Source organism: Tachyglossus aculeatus, chromosome 2, assembly GCF_015852505.1.
Source record: "Tachyglossus aculeatus isolate mTacAcu1 chromosome 2, mTacAcu1.pri, whole genome shotgun sequence".
Classification (NCBI taxonomy): domain Eukaryota; kingdom Metazoa; phylum Chordata; class Mammalia; order Monotremata; family Tachyglossidae; genus Tachyglossus; species Tachyglossus aculeatus.
The window spans coordinates 84,143,322-84,161,632 of NC_052067.1; positions in this window are offsets into that span (position 1 = coordinate 84,143,322).

Sequence of the window (18,311 nt, forward strand, 5' to 3'; positions counted from 1 at the left end):
ACAAAATCCTCTGTCATGTTCAATGCCATTTCTATTTTATGGGGCTAGAATGGTAATAGGATAATTATGGCACTTATTAAGGTCTTATAATGGGCTAATTACTTGGGTATGTAAAAGTTTTTCAAATTGTACACAGTTTGGGCTCAAGGCAGTGCAAAATCCTCTGTCATGTTCAGTGCCATTTCTATTTTATGGGGCTAGAATGGTAATAGGATAATTATAAAACTTATTAAGGTCTTATAATGAGCTAATTAGGCTGGTAAAAGTTTTTCAGATTATACACAGTTTTGGCTCCTCACACTGCTCACAATCTATTTTATACCCACTGGGGAAACTGAGGCCGAAACAGGTTAAATGATTTGCCCTAAATCATCCACAAAACGAGTGGTAGAGATGGGAACTTGGTCTTGATTTCTGGGTCCCCTACAACTTTGGCTCAGAATTTACAATCGAGTATCTTATCAGATGGCCTCATAAACAAAAATCTGTGAAATGTAAACTAGCTTGGCATGCAGGGAGGTGGATCTGTAATTTTCTATCATTAAAGTTTAGATACATATTCAATTTTCAAGTCAGTAATTTCCCGGCTTTGAAAGACCATTTGCAAATTGGAGATTCAGTTCTATAAAATGGGGGTTACATTAGAGAAACAGCATGGCTCACTGGAAAGATCACGGGCTTTGGAGTCAGAGGTCATGGGTTCAAATCCCGACTGTGCCAGTTGTCAGCTGTGTGACTTTGGGCAAGTCACTTCACTTCTCTGTGCCTCAGTTACCTCATATGTAAAATGGGGATTAAGACTGTGAGCTCCCCGTGGGATGACCTGATCACCTTGTAACCTCCCCAGCGCTTAGATCAGTGCTTTTCACATAGTAAGCACTTAATAAATGCCATTATTATTATTATTCCTTAACCCTGCCTTAAGGAAAACCTATTTTGAGAGAAAAGCTGCTTTTCCCAGTGGAGCGAGTGGAGGTCTGGGAGTCAGAGGACTTGGGTTCTAATTCTGACTCTGCCACTTTTTATGGCATTTATTAAGCGCTTACTATGTGTCAGGCACTGTACTAACTACAGGGTAGACAGCAGCTAATCAGGCTGGACATAGTCCCTGTTCCACATGGGGCTCACAGTCTTCTTCCCCATTTTATCTATTCATCCATTCATTCAATCATATTAATTATTTTACTGTGTACAAAACACTATACTGAGCACTTGGGGGAGTACTGTATAACAACAAAAAGACACATTCCTACCCACAGTGAGTTCACAGTCTAGAGGGGGAAATAATTAATATAAATAAATAAATAGATAAATAAATAACAGATGCATACAGATATATACATATTACCTTGTACAGATGAATCCTTATTTTACAGATGAATCCCCATACCTGCTATGTGACACTGGGCAAATCACTTAACTTCTCTGGGTCTTAGTTCCCTCATCTGAAAAATGGGCATTCAAGTAAAATTTTCTCCCTCCTACTTATAACTGTGAGCCCTCTCTGGGACCCGTTTATCTTGTGTCGACTCCAATGCTGAATACAGTGCTTGACACATAATAACAATGAACAAATACCAACATTATTATTATACTCATGTATTGACTGATACTCTGTGCATAATCACAAATGTTTCTTCCCACCCCACTCCTAGAAAGCCAGGCACTATCATTTTTTATTTCCCCAACAGTTTTCTATCCAAAAAGATTGTGAAAATGGATCTTATAGAACTGACTGTACTTCTCAACTTGCTTTTTCGCATCTTTATATACATTTATCTAGTTGTTTTTTGTATTCAAAGATAATAATAATAATGATGATGGTATTTGTTAAGCGCTTACTATGTGCCAAGCACTTTTCTAAGCACTGGGGTAGACACAGGGTAACCAGGTTGTCCCACATGGGGCTCACACTTTTAATCCCAATTTTACATATGAGGGAATTGAGGCCTAGAGAAGTGAAGTGAGTTGTCCAAGATCACACAGCAGACAAGTGGCAGAGTCGGGATTAGAACCCACATCCTCTGACTCCCAAACCCAACCTCTTTCCACTAAGCCACTCTGCTTCTCTACCACTGCTATGTACTCTACCACATAGATTCTCTTCACCATCAGAAGATATCACCGATGGTGATATCTATGAGTGTGGCTGAAGAGGCTGTTGCAGGATCCACAGTCTTGCCCACTTTGGACACATAACCTTTTGAGTTGTTATACTCAGTTGAGTTGTTATGCTCAGAGAAGCAGCGTGGCTCAGTGGAAAGAGCGTGGGCTTTGGAGTCAGAGGTCATGGGTTCAAATCCCGGCTCCGTCAATTGTCAGCTGTGTGACTTTGGGCAAGTCACTTAACTTCTCTGGGCCTCAGTTCCCTCATCTGTAAAATGGGGATTAATGTGAGCCCCCCCGTGGGACAACCTGATCACCTTGTAACCTCCCCAGTGCTTAGAACAGTGCTTGGCACATAGTAAGCGCTTAATAAATGCCATCATTATTATTATTATTATTATTATACTTAATACTGTCATGCCCGGTGCTGTTTTCTCTTTCATCGCTTTAATCAATAAGTCAATCAGTGATATTTCTTGAGTGCTTTCTATTTGCAGAACAGTGTACTAAGCATTTGGGAGAATAAAATCTAACAGAGTTGGTAGAGATAACCCCAGCTCTCCAAGAGCTTACAGTGTAGAGGGTGATAAGCTTTCCAAGCAATGCTGTTTCTTGATGAGAGTTACTCCCCACTTCATGGCAGTGCACCATGCAGGTCTGCCCTCAGCAATTGACACCCAGTTTTCAGCTGGGAAACAACATCCCCTGGATCTCTCCTTGCGAGCCCATTGTTGGGTAGGGACCGTCTCTATATGTTGCCACCTTGTACTTCCCAAACGCTTAGTACAGTGCTCTGCACACAGTAAGCGCTCAATAAATATGATTGAATGAATGAATGAATCAATTAGAGAAGCAGCATGACCTAGTGGAAAAGAGCACAGACCTGGGAATCAGAAGGACCTGGGTCCTAATCCCAGCTCTGCCACTTCTCCGATGTATGACCTTGGGCAAGTCACTTCACTTCTCTGGGCCTCAGTTACATCACAAATAAAATAATGATGGTATTTGTTAAGCATTTACTATGTGCAAGCACTGTTCTAATGGTGACCCGCATGTGGGACATGGGCTGTGTCCAACCTGATTAGCTTGTATCTACCCTAGTGCTTAGTACAGTACCTGGAACACAGTAAGTGCTTAGCAAATATCATAAAAAATTACCTAGTGCAACTTCAAACTTTCATAAGTTTTGATTTAACTATGATAAAAATAAATATGAAAGTTAAGAATTAGAAATAAAAATATGGCATTTATAGTATATGGCTTGTAAATGAGTACCATAACACTGTACACACTTTATGACTGTTCAGTAAGTACCACTTTACAGTTTCTTTTTACCAAACGTATGTCAGATATAATTCAAGATCCAAGTTGCTAAAAGACTTCACGAGACCCTGCTTCTTCTGCCTTTAACAGTAGTATAGAAAAGCATTTCCCTCATGCATATACAAAAGAAAATAATTTCCTTAAAATATGATCTTATATCTCTATTTCAGAAGATGCCTCTTTGAGATCTTGAATGATAGGGTAAAGAAAAGAATAAGTACAGGAGTGGTAGAGTTAACCTGCCCATTAATCAACAACAGGAACCAAAGAGATATCATTACCCACTAGCTAGGACATTGCTTATCTAAGAAAAACAAATCACAGATGGAAAGTCCTTCATGGGAGGGATTGATTTGCTTGTTTAAACAGAAAAGTGGTCATGAAACTTGACAAATGACCATTACAGTTCTGTGCTTCTTAGAAAGTACTAAACAGGTAAATTAGTGGAGATTCAAATGTCAACCACAGATAGAAAGGTTGGTGAGGGTTAGCAATGACAATTTGCATTTTCTCTTTAGATTAAGGAGAAAAACATGGAATAAAATGGCACAAATCTTCTCCTCAACTACTCTCAAACCTGTTGTTAATAATCTGTCTTGTTCAGAGCTATCTAGATTTTATATTAAACTAAGTGAATTTTTAGACTGTGAGCCCACTGTTGGGTAGGGACTGTCTCTATATGTTGCCAATTTGTACTTCCCAAGCGCTTAGTACAGTGCTCTGCACATAGTAAGCGCTCAATAAATACGATTGATGTTGATGATCATAAACCATATTATACTACTCATGTACTAAAACAAATCTGGATTCTTTTTGTATGCCACCTATTATCCTACTGAATTTTAATAACTTCATTTTAGAATAACTTAGATTGTAATGGTATTTCTCCTTCCCTCCCTCACACTCCCTTTAATACATGACACTCAGAGCTGCTGACTCCATCACCTATCCATAGTAACACGTTTGTAGGAATAATTTTCCCAAAGAGTTTTGCTTTTGAAGTAGAATTTGTCAATCAGTCAATGGTATTTATTGTGTCACCTATTAAGTGTAAGACACTGAACTACATGCTTGGGTGACTACAAGAGAAGCAAACACGCATTCTTTATCTTTAAGCAAATTGCAATTCCAAAGGGAAAATTTCTGGGTCCTCATGTATTTGTGCAGAACAGATCCAAGAATATTAAAGACTGTGAGCCCGTTGTTGGGTAGGGACCGTCTCTATCTGTTGCCAAATTGTACTTTCCAAGCATTTAGTACAGTGCTCTGCACACAGTAAGCACTCAGTAAATACGATTGAATGAATGAATGAAGATCTGAAAGTAGAAACACTTCTCATTCATCTTTCCTGAACCATACGAGGCAAATAAAGTGAAATAGTGACCAGATTTGTCACACCCTCTTAAAACAACCCTTTTCAGTGGTTGGAAAATCCTGGTTGTGTGTCCTTTCTCCTGAGTTATCCAAAACTGAGTCGCAGCAGAGAAAATGTCCTTCAAAAATAGTTACCACACATTCCACCTTTTTTACTTGTACATATCTATTCTATTTACTTTATTTTGTTAGTATGTTTGGTTTTGTTCTCTGTCTCCCCCTTTTAGACTGTGAGCCCACTGTTGGGTAGGGACTGTCTCTATATGTTGCCAACTTGTACTTCCCAAGCACTTAGTACAGTGCTCTGCACACAGTAAGCGCTCAATAAATACGATTGATTGATTCCACCTAAGCTTCCCCTGTTTCAAATTGAACTCAATACACCTGTCCCTATTCTTGCACCTCTTCCCCTCATTTAATTGGATTTTTGCACTGCTAGAGATTCCCATTAGTTCCTACTTTATGCCGAACATCATAGTGTTTAGCATAGTGATATGGACCCTTGTGGTGCTTATTGAATAGCAATTAAAAATCAAATATGCTTAGTTCATTTTTCTTTTCTCCATGCTCATTCTTCCTTCTATAGGGTGGCCCATTTTACAATTCATAATAATAATGGCATATGTTATGCATCTTCTATTTATACCTGTAATTTATTCCCCTGTCTGTAATTTATTTTAATGTCTGCCTCCCACAGTAGACTATAAGCTCTTATGGGCAGGGAACTCATCTTCAAACCCTACTGTGTTGGACTTTCCCAAGTGTTTAGTAGAGTGGTCTGCACAAAGTGCTCAATAAATATCATTGATTGAGTGATTGATTATGTGCCAAGCATTGGGGTAAATGCAAAATAATCAGGTCAGACAGTCTCTGTCCCAAGAGGGTGAATAGGTTTGGAATCTCCATTTTACAGATGAATTAAGAGAAGGTCAGTGATGTGGCCAAAGTTTAAAGCAGGCAAGTGGCAGGGCTGGGATTAGAATTCAGGTCCTCTAAGTGTGTATTCCATCATAATTATTATTATTCTAAGTCGGTGATTTTCTGCTAGACCATACTGTTTCTCTGTGAAATCAGGGGGATAATCAATATTTTTCCCACACCTCTACTTTATTTTTTTCAGATTCAGCTATGTGAGGCTACATGAAAATAATCAGAGGGGAATCTACTTCAAAATTATTCTCATGATGTCCCAAGTATTGTTTCCATTTCTCTCTGGCCACCACCTCTTAATCAATCAATCAATCAATCATATTTATTGAGCGCTTACTTAATCATGTCCTTCTTCTTACCTGGAACTCCCTCCCCCATCAAATCCTCCAGAACACAACTCTTCCTGTCTCCTTTTTTTTTTTATTTGTTAAGTGCTTACTCAGTGCGAAGCACTGTTCTAAATGCTGGGGGGGATACAAGGTAATCAGGTTGTCCCACGTGGGGCGCACAGTCCTAATCCCCATTTTACAGATGAGGTAACTGAGGCACAGAGAAGTTAAGTGGCTTGCCCAAGGTCACACAACTGACAGGTGGCAGAGCTGGGATTAGAACCCAAGACCTTTGACTCCCAAGCCCGTGCTTTTTCCACTGAGCCACGCTGCTTCTGGAACTCCCTTTCCCATCAAATCCTACAGAACACAATTCTCCCTATCTTCAAAGTTCTTTAGAAATCCCAATTAATTTCAATTTTAATTAATTCCAGGCTAATTTTCTTCTTTCCAGTCATATTTTCCCTACTACCACCTCAGAACTTTTAGGACTCCCAGTCACATATAGCATTTTTGTACCTTCTGGTTTATACGCTTTACTTTTAAACATTTATTTTTCACCTATCATTTTTCCATTCCCTTATCCCCCTACCACCTCCAGCTGCAATTTATTTGTCTCTACCCATTATACCACTGAGAGCGTGGATTGTGTCTTTTACAGAGCTCTATTTTACTCTCTCATGTTCTTAGTTCAGTATTGTACGTTCAGACAGTGCTTAATAAATGCTATTGATAAATTATTTAGTTTTTTATATATTTATTTATTAAGAGTTGTCTGCTCATACAATGGACACTCACCAAAATGTTTATAATAATAATAATAATAATAATGGCATTTATTAAGTGCTTATTTTGTGCAAATCACTGTTCTAAGCACTGGGGAGGTTACAAGGTGATTAGGTTGTCCCACGGGGGGGTCACAGTCTTAATCCCCATTTTACAGATGAGGTAACTGAGGCACAGAGAAGTGAAGTGACTTGCCCAAAGTCACACAGCTGACAATTGGTGGAACCGGGATTTGAACCCCTGACCTCTGATAAGGATAGAATGTCACAGCACACTGTTAGACATGTAGGAAGTTAAAACAGAAATAGATAATACCTTAACTTTTAAAATCCATCAATCATTCAATCGATCAATCAATCATATTTATTGAGCATTTGTTATGTGCAGGGCACTGTACTAAGTACTTGGGAGAGTACAAAAAGTTTGCAGTCTAATGAGGGATGAGAAGAGGGATGTTAAAATGTCAAAAATGGTTTCTTCCCCTTTTCCAGGTCATTTAAATTGGTTATTGGATTTTGTATTTTGACACATTCAAAGATGTTGATGTTATCACAACTAAGCCATCAGCATGGCTCAGGGGAAAGAGCATGGGCTTTGGAGTCAGAGGTCATGGGTTCAAATCCTGGCTCCGCCAGTTGTCAGCTGTGTGACTTTGGGCAAGTCACTTCACTTCTCTGGGCCTCAGTGACCTCTTCTGTAAAATGGGGATTAAGATTGTGAGCCCCCCATGGGACAACCTGATCATCTGATCACCCCCCCAGCGCTTAGAATAGTGCTTTGCACATAGTAAGCGCTTAATAAATGCCATCATTATTATTACTATTATTTCCCCTATTCCATCTCCCTGCTGCATCAACCTTGCACTTAGAAATGTACACTTCATTTATCCCCCTTTCAGCCCTGCAGGACATATATACATACCTGTAATATATATAATATATATACACACCTATAATTAAATTATATGTATTAATGTCTTTTTACCGCCCTCTGGGCTGTAAGCTCCTTGTGGACAGGAAACAATCTACCAAATCTTTTACATTGTACTTTCCCAAGCACTCTTGGGGAAAATATACCAAGCCAAATTAAAATAGGAGAAGAAGAGATTAATGGAAAACTGTATATGTTCAATTAAGTAGGCCTTAAGGAATTGACTATTACTACTGCAGAGACACCTTGCTCTGCACACATAGCAACTGCTCAATGAATACAATTGATTGACTGATTGACCAAACTAATTACTAGGGATTTCCTATTTACACTATTACTCCTATTTCAATCCTCGGGTATATTTCTCTCTTTTGTTTTTGTGTTATATACACGAATACAAGATAATCAGGTTGGCAGAGTCCATGTCCCACATGGAGCTCACAGTCTAAATCCTAATTTTACAGATAACTGAGATACAAAGCAGTTAAGTGACTTGCCTAAGGTCACACAGCAGAAAAGTGGTGGAGCTGGAGTTAGAAGCCAAATCCTCTGACTCCCAGATGCATGCCCTTTCCACTAGGCCCCGCTGCTTTATTTCTTCCACTTAAAAAAATTACTGATGTCCCTGCAATAGTATTAGTCTGTTCCTTAAGGTCCAATTGAATTAAGTACTCCTAGTTTTCCATTAATAACTTCTTTTAAAAAGTGGTAGCTCTTCAGTGCTTACTACATGTTAGGTACTGTACTGAGTCCTGGGGTAGATACGAGGCGATCAGGATGGACACCGTCCCTGTCCCACAGTATTACAGATGAGGTAACTGTGGAGCAGAGAAGCTAAGTGACTTGTCCAACATAACACGGTAGACAAACCGTGGAGCCGGGGTTAGAACTTGGGTTCTCTAACTTCCAGGCCCGTCTTCTGGCAATTCTGAAAAAAAAAATTACTCATTTTTAACCGTGTCTTTGCAATAGTAGTAGTCAATTCCTTAAGGCCTACTTAATTAAACATATACAGTTTTCCATTAATCTCTTCTTCTCCTATTTTAATTTGGTTTGCTATCTTTTCCCCAAATCTCAAGTAGGACTTGCCATGATCATTTACTATTCACTCTTTTTCATAAGAACAGGAGTGAAAAAAATCCTTATTTTACTATTATTATTAGATGTAAGCTCCTAATAATAGATCATAGTTCTATCAACATGATAATCATAGATCTAGTAACTCTAAAATCTGAGCTCCAATTGGATTGTAAGTTTACTGAGTTTACACAGCACATGCACATATGTACATAAGGGAAGTAGCGTGGCTCAGTGGAAAGAGCCCGGGCTTTGGAGTCAGAGGTCATGGGTTCAAATCCCGGCTCTGCCATGTCAGCTGTGTGAATTTAGGCAAGTCACTTAACTTCTCTGGGCCTCAGTTACCTCATCTGTAAAATGGGGATTAAGACTATGAGCCCCCCGTAGGACAACCTGATCACCTTGTAACCTCCCCAGCGCTTAGAACAGTGCTTTGCACATAGTAAGCACTTAATAAATGCCATTATTATTATTATACATATCTGTAATTTATTTTAATTTCTGTCTTTAATGATTGATTGTCTTCCTCTGTAGACTGTAAGCTCTTTGTGGGCAGAGACTATGCATGCTAACTCTGTTGCACTGCATACCCCCAAGAGCTTAGCTCAGTGCTCTGCACACAGGAAACAATCAATAAGTATGATTGATCGATTGAGGGTAAGGATGGCATCTCTTATTCATTTATAACTTTTGAAGCATTTAGTGTACTGACTGTACATAGCAGGCCCCTGGTAAATACTACTAAATGATATTAGCTTTCCCTTCTTGAGCAACAGAAGGGTGAAATGTTTTCTGGTTTGCCCCCTTTATTTAATATCACTGAAGAACTTTTTTGATTACTTTGGCTACTTTTGTTTACCTGATCTCATCTCTTCCCTGCCCATTTTTCCTGGACAACCGATTGTCTCTGAATCTAGTATGCAAATCATAAATACTATCCTCTCACGTATCTTATTTCAGTTGTTTCATAAATTCGGTAGAGTTCCTCTTGTTTATTTACCATGCTACTTGCCTTTGTGTACAAATATTTAAAGTAGCAATTCTTTCGGTTTTAGTCCTTGCTATCCACTCTAGAATTTTTCAAGTCTAACCGAGGCTATGGATTTGGGGATTTGCCCACCATTCCCTCTTGATGGCCTTCCTTTCTGGGTTAGTCAATCTGGTCCCCAAAAAACTAGCTTCCTTTGGATGGAACTGTGTTGATCCTGGCCCAGGAGACTCACCTCCCTAAGGTTATTCCTATGCATTCGTGTCACAATGTGTTCTCGCCAATGCCACCCCTACCCCCTGCCCCAACTTTTCTTTGGTATTTGTTAAGCACTTATTATGTGCCAGGCACTGTAAAGATAAAGGGATTCACTTTTGGTATTTATTAAGTGCTTACTCTGTGCCAGACCCTCTACTAAGTGCTGAGTTGGATACAAGCAAATCGGTTGGACACAGTCCATGTCCCACCTGGGGCTCACGGTCTAAATCTCCATGATACTGATGAGAACCCAGTCCTTAGAAAGTGCTTCACACATGGTTAGCGCATAACAAATACCATTATTATTATTATTATTATTATTATTATTATTACAACTGAGGCAAAGAGAAATGAAATGACTTGCCCAAGGTCACACAGCAGACAAATGGCAGAGCCGGGATTAGAAACTATGACCTTCTGACTTCAGGCCCGTGCTCTACCACTATGCCATGCTGCTTTGCACTGGGGTAGATACAAGGTTGGACACAGTCCCTGTCCCACATGGGGCTCAAAGAAAAAGCACGGCTTAATGAAAAGAGCATAGGCTTGGAAGACAAAGGTTGTGGGTTCTAATCCTAACTCCACCACTTATCAGCTACGTAATTTTGGGCAAGTCACTTAACTTCTCTGTGCCTGTTACCTCATCTGTAAAATGGGGATTAAGACTGTGAGCCCCCCCCATGGGACAATCTGATGACCTTGTATCTTCCCCAGTGCTTAGAACAGTGCTTGGCACATAGTAAGTGCTTAACAAATACCATTATTATTATATTAATAATTATTATTAATAACAACAACCCCCATTTTACAGATAAAGGTAAATGAGGCACAGAGAAGTTAAGTGAATTGCCCAAGGTCACACAGCAGACAAGTGGTGGAGCAAAGATTTTAACTCAGGTCTTTCTGATTTCTAGGCCCGTGATCTATCCACCATGTCACACTGCTTTTCTGTCCCTGTCCTCCTACTCTCTCTCTCCACTTGATGCCCCAGCAGGAACATGACTGGCAGGGATTAGAGAGGGTAAGTGGTGCCGCATAATCCACCAGCACTATAATAAATTATTCCGGGCAAGTTTCCAGTTGGGCATCCCTGAAAAATGAAACCTATCCACTGTTCCCCACAGAAGACCCCATCATCACGTAATAATAATGACATCTGTTAAGCATTTACTGTGTGCCAGACACTATACTAAGTGCTGGGGTGGATACAAGCAAATCGAGTTGGTTGCAGTCCCTGTCCTACGTGGGGCTCACAGTCTCAATCCCCATTTTACAGATGAGGGAACTGAGCCCCAGAGACATGAAGCAACTTGCCCAGGGTCACATAGCAGGCAAGTGACCTCATCATCACCATCAAGTAATCACACTTTGGCAAGCAGTACAGTCGGGTTGGCAAAGTGAGACATTTTATTGAAAGTAAAATAAACTGTAAGCTCGTTGTAGGCAGGGAATGTTTCTGTTAATTGTCGAGTTGGACTCTCCCAAGCACTTAGTACAGTGCTCTGAAACCAGAGGACGAGTGGCAGAGCTGGGAGTCGGGATTAGAGGCCTTCCCTGACTAAGACCTCCTTTCCTCTTCTGCTATTTCCTTCTGCATTGCACTTGCTCTCTGCAGCTAGTGGGTGCTCAGTTAATGTTACTGCTATTTCTTTGCTGCTGAACCATCCCACAGAGCAGTTCACCTTTTGTCTTCCAAATGCAATTACTGTCTCGACAAGGTGAATGAATACTAGTCTCTTTGTTCCATAGGGTATTTGCTGACTTAGAAGGATCCTATCCCTTTATACGGAAGTCATGAGATTGGTTCATCAAAATCTGGAAGAGTAGAGGGCAAAAATTGAAATGGGTCATAATGATGGAATTGTTGAATATTTCAATTGCCTCAGGTATTAAAAACTCTACCTCAAAAAAGGGTGGCACCCGCCCCACAGAGAGGTATGAACCATGACAGCTTTTTGCTTTCTTGGGGTGAGGATTCTGGTTGATAAGCCCCCTATCCTTGAGTAATAACAATAATAATAATGATGGCATTTATTAAGTGCTTACTATGTGCAAAGCACTGTTCTAAGCGCTGGGGAGGTTACAAGCTTATCAGGTTGTCCCTCGTGGGGCTCACAGTCTCAATCCTCATTTTACAGACGAGGTAACTGAGGTACAGAGAAGTTAAGTGACTTGTCCAAAGTCACACAGCTGACAATTGGTGGAGCTGGGATTTGAACCCGTGACCTCTGACTCCAAAGCCCGGGCTCTTTCCTACTGAGCCACGCTTAAAGGACTCTAGCAAAAGAATCTGTAGCTGATCACAAGTTAATCTGGAACCTAGTCAAAATCCCGTCTACTGAAAAGGGTTATGGCAATTTGGCCCCTTCTCTTGGAAACCGCCGATTGGATCAACAACTGGACGGTTAATGACTTCATTTTAGTTGATGCGTCAACACTAGATTATTTAATGTGTTTAATTTGAAAGGATTTGTTATAATGTTTCTTCTTGTTGACTACCCAGAAGAGAAATGGCAGCAGCTTCAAATTTGACCCTAGATCTGATATGCTCCATTGTTTGAGTAGTTTAGAATTCAAATGAGGATTCTTTGCCATTGAAATTCCCCATTTTTGTATGCTCTGGTCTATATATATACACAATTTGATTTCCTTTGGAATGCAAAGAAAGATGCATATCACTGAACTCTTGACTGTCTAAACGAATGCAAGGCCATTTTAAATTCTACACTCAAAATCAGGTACGATCAACCACTCTATTAAGAACTTGTCTTTTACATCAGCTTTCCAGAATGTCTGTTTCGGATTTGGTTAAAAAAAAAATCATGTTCCATTAACTAGGAATCAACAAAGAGGAGTAGAATTCTTCCACTGTGTATAGTATCAAGCTAAGTCCACTGTCCAATTCAGGATAGGACATAATTATGCAGATGGGGCAACAGATGGATTGTATCTGTGAGTGTTTATCATTTTTAATATTTTGAAACCAGATGTGGTACATACTCATTACTGATTTCAGCTTAAGGGGCTGCATTAGTGAGATGCTAACATTTAATAAGAAATCACAGTGTTTTCGTCCAAGTTAGATCAACCATTCTGAACAGACGAGACTGGCCAATCACTACCGTAAGCCTTCATGAAATAGGAAACAGATGCGCAATAGAAAGAAAACTATCAGCCAAAAATTCCTGATGATCTTTTTATAAAATGTAAACTTACATATTTTATGAGTCCTTTAATGAACTGCTATAGAACAACTTCAACAGTCACAATATTTCGTGAAAAGAGACGTGTACGGTTTGTCATCTGTTACAAGATTTGTGGGCTATCCTTCAGTTGCACTCTTGAGAAAATGGGCACGGAGTTAGCTTCTTCTACATTATTAATAGAGCCTGTTTTTTTTTAACACAAGACATCACTGGAGATGTTGAAGAAAGAATGCACCATGATAAACACACAAAGATGCTTCTATTTCTCAATGTGTTTGTGCTGCTGAATCTGGCCTGTATTCCTTCCTGGGTATTTTAATATATGAATGCTTACTTGTACTTAAAGAACTTGTACTTCCCAAGTGCTTAGTACAGTGCTCTGCACACAGTAAGCGCTCAATAAATACGATTGAATGAACCAAGATGAGAGCATGAACCATCAGGTACTGCTACTTGCTGGGGTAGGATTTAGGTGAAGATAAGGAGGATTTAGAACAGGATAGCGGGGGTGAAGCAGCATGGCTCAGTTTAAAGAGCCCGGGCTTTGGAGTCAGAGGTCATGGGTTCGAATCCTGGCTCCCCCACATGTCTGCTGTGTGACCTTGGGCAAGTCACTTAACTTCTCTGAACCTCAGTTCCCTCATCTGTAAAATGGGGATTAAGACTGTGAGCCCCACGTGGTACAACTTGATCACCTTGTATCCCCCCAGCGCTTAGAACAGTGCTCTGCACATAGTAAGCGCTTAACAAATGCCATCATTAAGTATTAAGTATTACCCCCAGTTAGAGGGATTGGGAGAGTAATCTGCAGTAAAGCTGCAGTTCAGAAGTCCCTTAAAATAGCACTGAGAAGGCCAGTTTTTCCTCTGTGAGATTGGCATGGGATGACAGCAGTGGTGCATTAAGGTCCAGAGTGAGGTCTATAAAACTGTGGTGTTTCCAGTCATTGGCCAGGGAGACAGAAGACCTGGGTTCTAATCCTGCCTATTCCATTTATCTGCTGTATGACCTTAGACAAATCACTTAAGTTCTCTTTGCTTCAGTTCCTCTTCTGTAAAATGGAGATTCAATACATATTCTCCCTCCTACTTAGATTGCGAGTCCCATGTGGGACAGGGACTATGGTCGACCTGATTATCTTGTTTCTACTGGTGCTTAGCTCAGGGCTTGGCATTCATTCATTTATTCATTCAATCGTATTTATTGAGCACTTACTGTGTGCAGAGCACTGTATTAAGCGCTTGGGAAGTACAAGTCGGCAGCATATCTGACAACGGGCTCGCAGTCTAGAAGGGGGACCTAGTAAGTACTTAACAAATACTATTATTATTATTTTATGCCTTTGAGACATACAGCTACCATAGAAAGCACACCTACATTCTAGCCGGGGAGATAGGCCTTAAAACAATTGCAGATAAAGGCATCACCAGTTTCACCTATAAACCACTCTCAATATCAGAAGGCAGGACAGGATCCTCCAACTCTGAGGTCTCAGAATGCAGTTCAGCACCAAGCACCAAGACAATGCTTGTTGCCTGTAACTTTGCAGGGCGGAACACACCAGGAAAGTAAATGATAAGATTCTCAAGCAGCTGCTGTACAGTGAACTGGAACGGGCCCACACAAACAGAAATGCAGGGCAAATGGTCCCTGGATTAACAGGTACTTATTAGGGAAGATAATGGCACTGGAGCAAGAGTAAGCTCCTTGAGGGCAGGGATCTGGTCTACCAACTCTGTTGTATTGTACTCTCCCAAGCACTTAATACAGTGCTCTGCATACAGTAAATGTTGAAAAAATAGCACTGATTGCTTGCTTATGGAGGAGATGATAATAATAATGATAATGATGGCATTTATTAAGCACTTACTATGTGCAAAGCACTGTTCTAAGCACTGGGGAGGTTACAAGGTGATCAGGTTGTCCCACGGGGGGCTCATAGTCTTAATCCCCATTTTACAGATGAGGTAACTGAGGCACAGAGAAGTTAAGTGACTTGCCCAGAGTCACACAGCTGATAATTGGCAGGGCCGGGATTTGAACCCTTGACCTCTGACTCCAAAGCCCGTGCTCTTTCCACTGAGCCTCACTGAGACGCCATGGATGTCACCAGAGAAGCGTTTTCAGTTTGGGGTTTCAGATAGACTTCTGTACTTTGTGCTGTGCAATAACATCATAAGGAGTAGGAGGGGCTACAAGTCATCCCCCTTATCAGGGTGCCCAAATATGTAGAGACAGCCATGCTGTCCTCCCAGTAACCTGCACCAGATCCTACCACATCACCCTGGGTGGGGGCCAATCCTCACCTGCCTAATAGCAATGGCGAGAGCTCAAGAGCAGCAGTGCATCATTAGGGCCCTGCCTACCAGACGGACATGCTGCCTCCCAACCAGCCATTCCTGGACTCCCAGGACCTTGGCTCCAACTTGCTTTATGACACTTGCAGGAGTTCAGGAGCAGCAGCTCAGGAGCAGACATGCTGCCTTCCCGCCACCCAATCCTGCATTCCCAGGACCTTGGTCCCAGCCTTTCTTGCAGCAGTGGTGCACAGCCACTACACACTAGAGAATATTGGGAAGACCAGGAGGGGTGCAGTAATAATAATTATAATAGTGGGATTTATTGAGTATTTACTATGTGCCAAGCACTTTACTAAGTGTTGGGGTAGATACTCTCTCTTATTTAGACTGTATTCCCAGTGTGGGACAGGGATTGTGTCTGATCTGATTAACTTGTACATACCCCAGTCCTTACAACAGTACTTGGCACATATCAATCAATCATATTTATTGAGTGCTTACTGTGTGAAGAGCACTGTTCTAAGAACTTGGAAGAAGACAACACAACAATATAATAGACACCCTCCCTGTCCAACACTGAGCTTACAGTCTAGAGGGGGAGACAGACATTAATATAAATACATGAATTATGGGTTTGAAATAATAATAATGATCACATTTGTTAAATGCTTACTATGTGACAAGCACTGTTCTAAGCACTGGGTAGATACAATATAGATTATCCCACATGGGACTCACAGTCTTAATCCCTATTTTACGGATGAGGTAACTGAGGCACAGAGAAGTTAATGACTTGCCCAAGGTCACACAGCAGACAAGTGGGGGAGCCAGAATTAGAACCCACGCCCTCTAACTCCCAAGCCCGTGCCTTTTCCACTAAGCCACCCTGCTTCTTAAAAACATAAGTACATACATGCTGTGGGGCTTGAGGGGGGTGGCGAATTAAGGGAGGAAGTCAGGGAGATTCACAAGGGAGTGGGAGATAAAGAAATGAGGGCTTAGAACATATTATGTGCTAAACAAGTAGAAAAATAGTAACAACAATAATAATAACTGGGTGGGACTAAGTCCTTGTCTTCTCATGAGCAGGAGTTCTTCTGGTTGTGGTCTAATCCTCCTCGACCTCTCAACTGCCTTCGACACCGTGGACCACCCCCTTCTCCTCAATATGCTATCCAACGTTGGCTTCAGAGACTCTGTCCTCTCCTGGTTCTCCTCCTATCTCTCCGGCCGTTTATTCTCAGTCTCTTTTGTGGGCTCCTCCTCCCCCTCCCATCCCCTTACTGTAGGGGTTCGTCAAGGGTCAATTCTTGGTCCCCTTCTGTTCTCTATCTACACTCACTCCCTTGGTGAACTCATTCGCTCCCACGGCTTCAACTATCATCCCTACGCTGATGACACCCAAATCTACATCTCTGCCCCTGCTCTCTCTCCCTCCCTTCAGGCTCGTGTCTCCTCCTACCTTCAAGACATCTCCGCCTGGATGTCTGCCCACTATCTAAAACTCAATATGTCCAAGACTGAACTCCTTATCTTCCCTCCCAAACCCTGCCCTCTCCCTGACATTCCCGTCACTGTTGACAGCACTACCATCCTTCCCATTTCACAAGCCCGCAAACCTCGTGTCATCCTCGACTCTGCTTTCTCGTTCACCCCGCACATCCAATCCATCACCAAAAGCTGCAGGCCTCACCTCCACAACATTGCCAAGATCTGCCCTTTCCTCTCCATCCAAACTGCTACCATGCTGGTTCAATCTCTCAACCTATTCTGACTGGATTACTGCATCAGCCTCCTCTCCCATCTCCCATCCTCCTGTCTCTCCCCACTTCAATCTATACTTCACGCTGCTGCCCGGATCATCTTTATGCAGAAAGGCTCTGAGCATGTTACTCCCCTTCTCAAAAATCTCCAGTGGCTACCAATCAACCTACGCATCAAGCAAAAACTCCTCACCCTCAGCTGCAAGGCTGTCCATCACCTCGCCCCCTCCTACCTCACCTCCCTTCTCTCTTTCTACAGTCCAGCCTGCACCCTCTGCTTCTCTGCCGGTAACCTCCTCACCGTGCCTCATTCTCACCTCTCCCACCGTCGACCCCCAGCCCACATCCTCCCCCTGGCCTGGAACGCCCTCCCTCCGCACATCCACCAAGCTAGCTCTCTTCCTCCCTTCAAGGCCCTACTGAGAGCTCACCTCCTCCAGGAGGCCTTCCCAGACTGAGCCCCCTCCTTCCTCTCCCCCTCCTCCCCCTCCCCATCCCCCTGCCTTACCTCCTTCCCCTCCCCACAGCACCTGTATACATGTATACATGTTCATACATATTTATTACTCTATTTATTTTACTTGTACATAATGATTCTATTTATTTCATTTTGTTAATATGTTTTGTTTTGTTGTCTGTCTCCCCCTTCTAGACTGTGAGCCTGCTGTTGGGTAGGGACCGTCACTTTATGTTGCCAACTTGTACTTCTGAAGCGCTTAGTACAGTGTTCTGCATGCAGTAAGTGCTCAATAAATATGATTGATTGAATGAATGAATGAATGTGGCTCTTTGATTCTGCCAGTTTGCCAGACATAGGACCCAATTTTTTTTTTACTTTTTGTACTTGTTCCTATCTTTTATGTTGTTTAAGTGTTTTTTATCGTTTTACCTCCTTATGTGTCTGTAGCCACTCTCATCCTCCCCACTTATACCTTTAGACT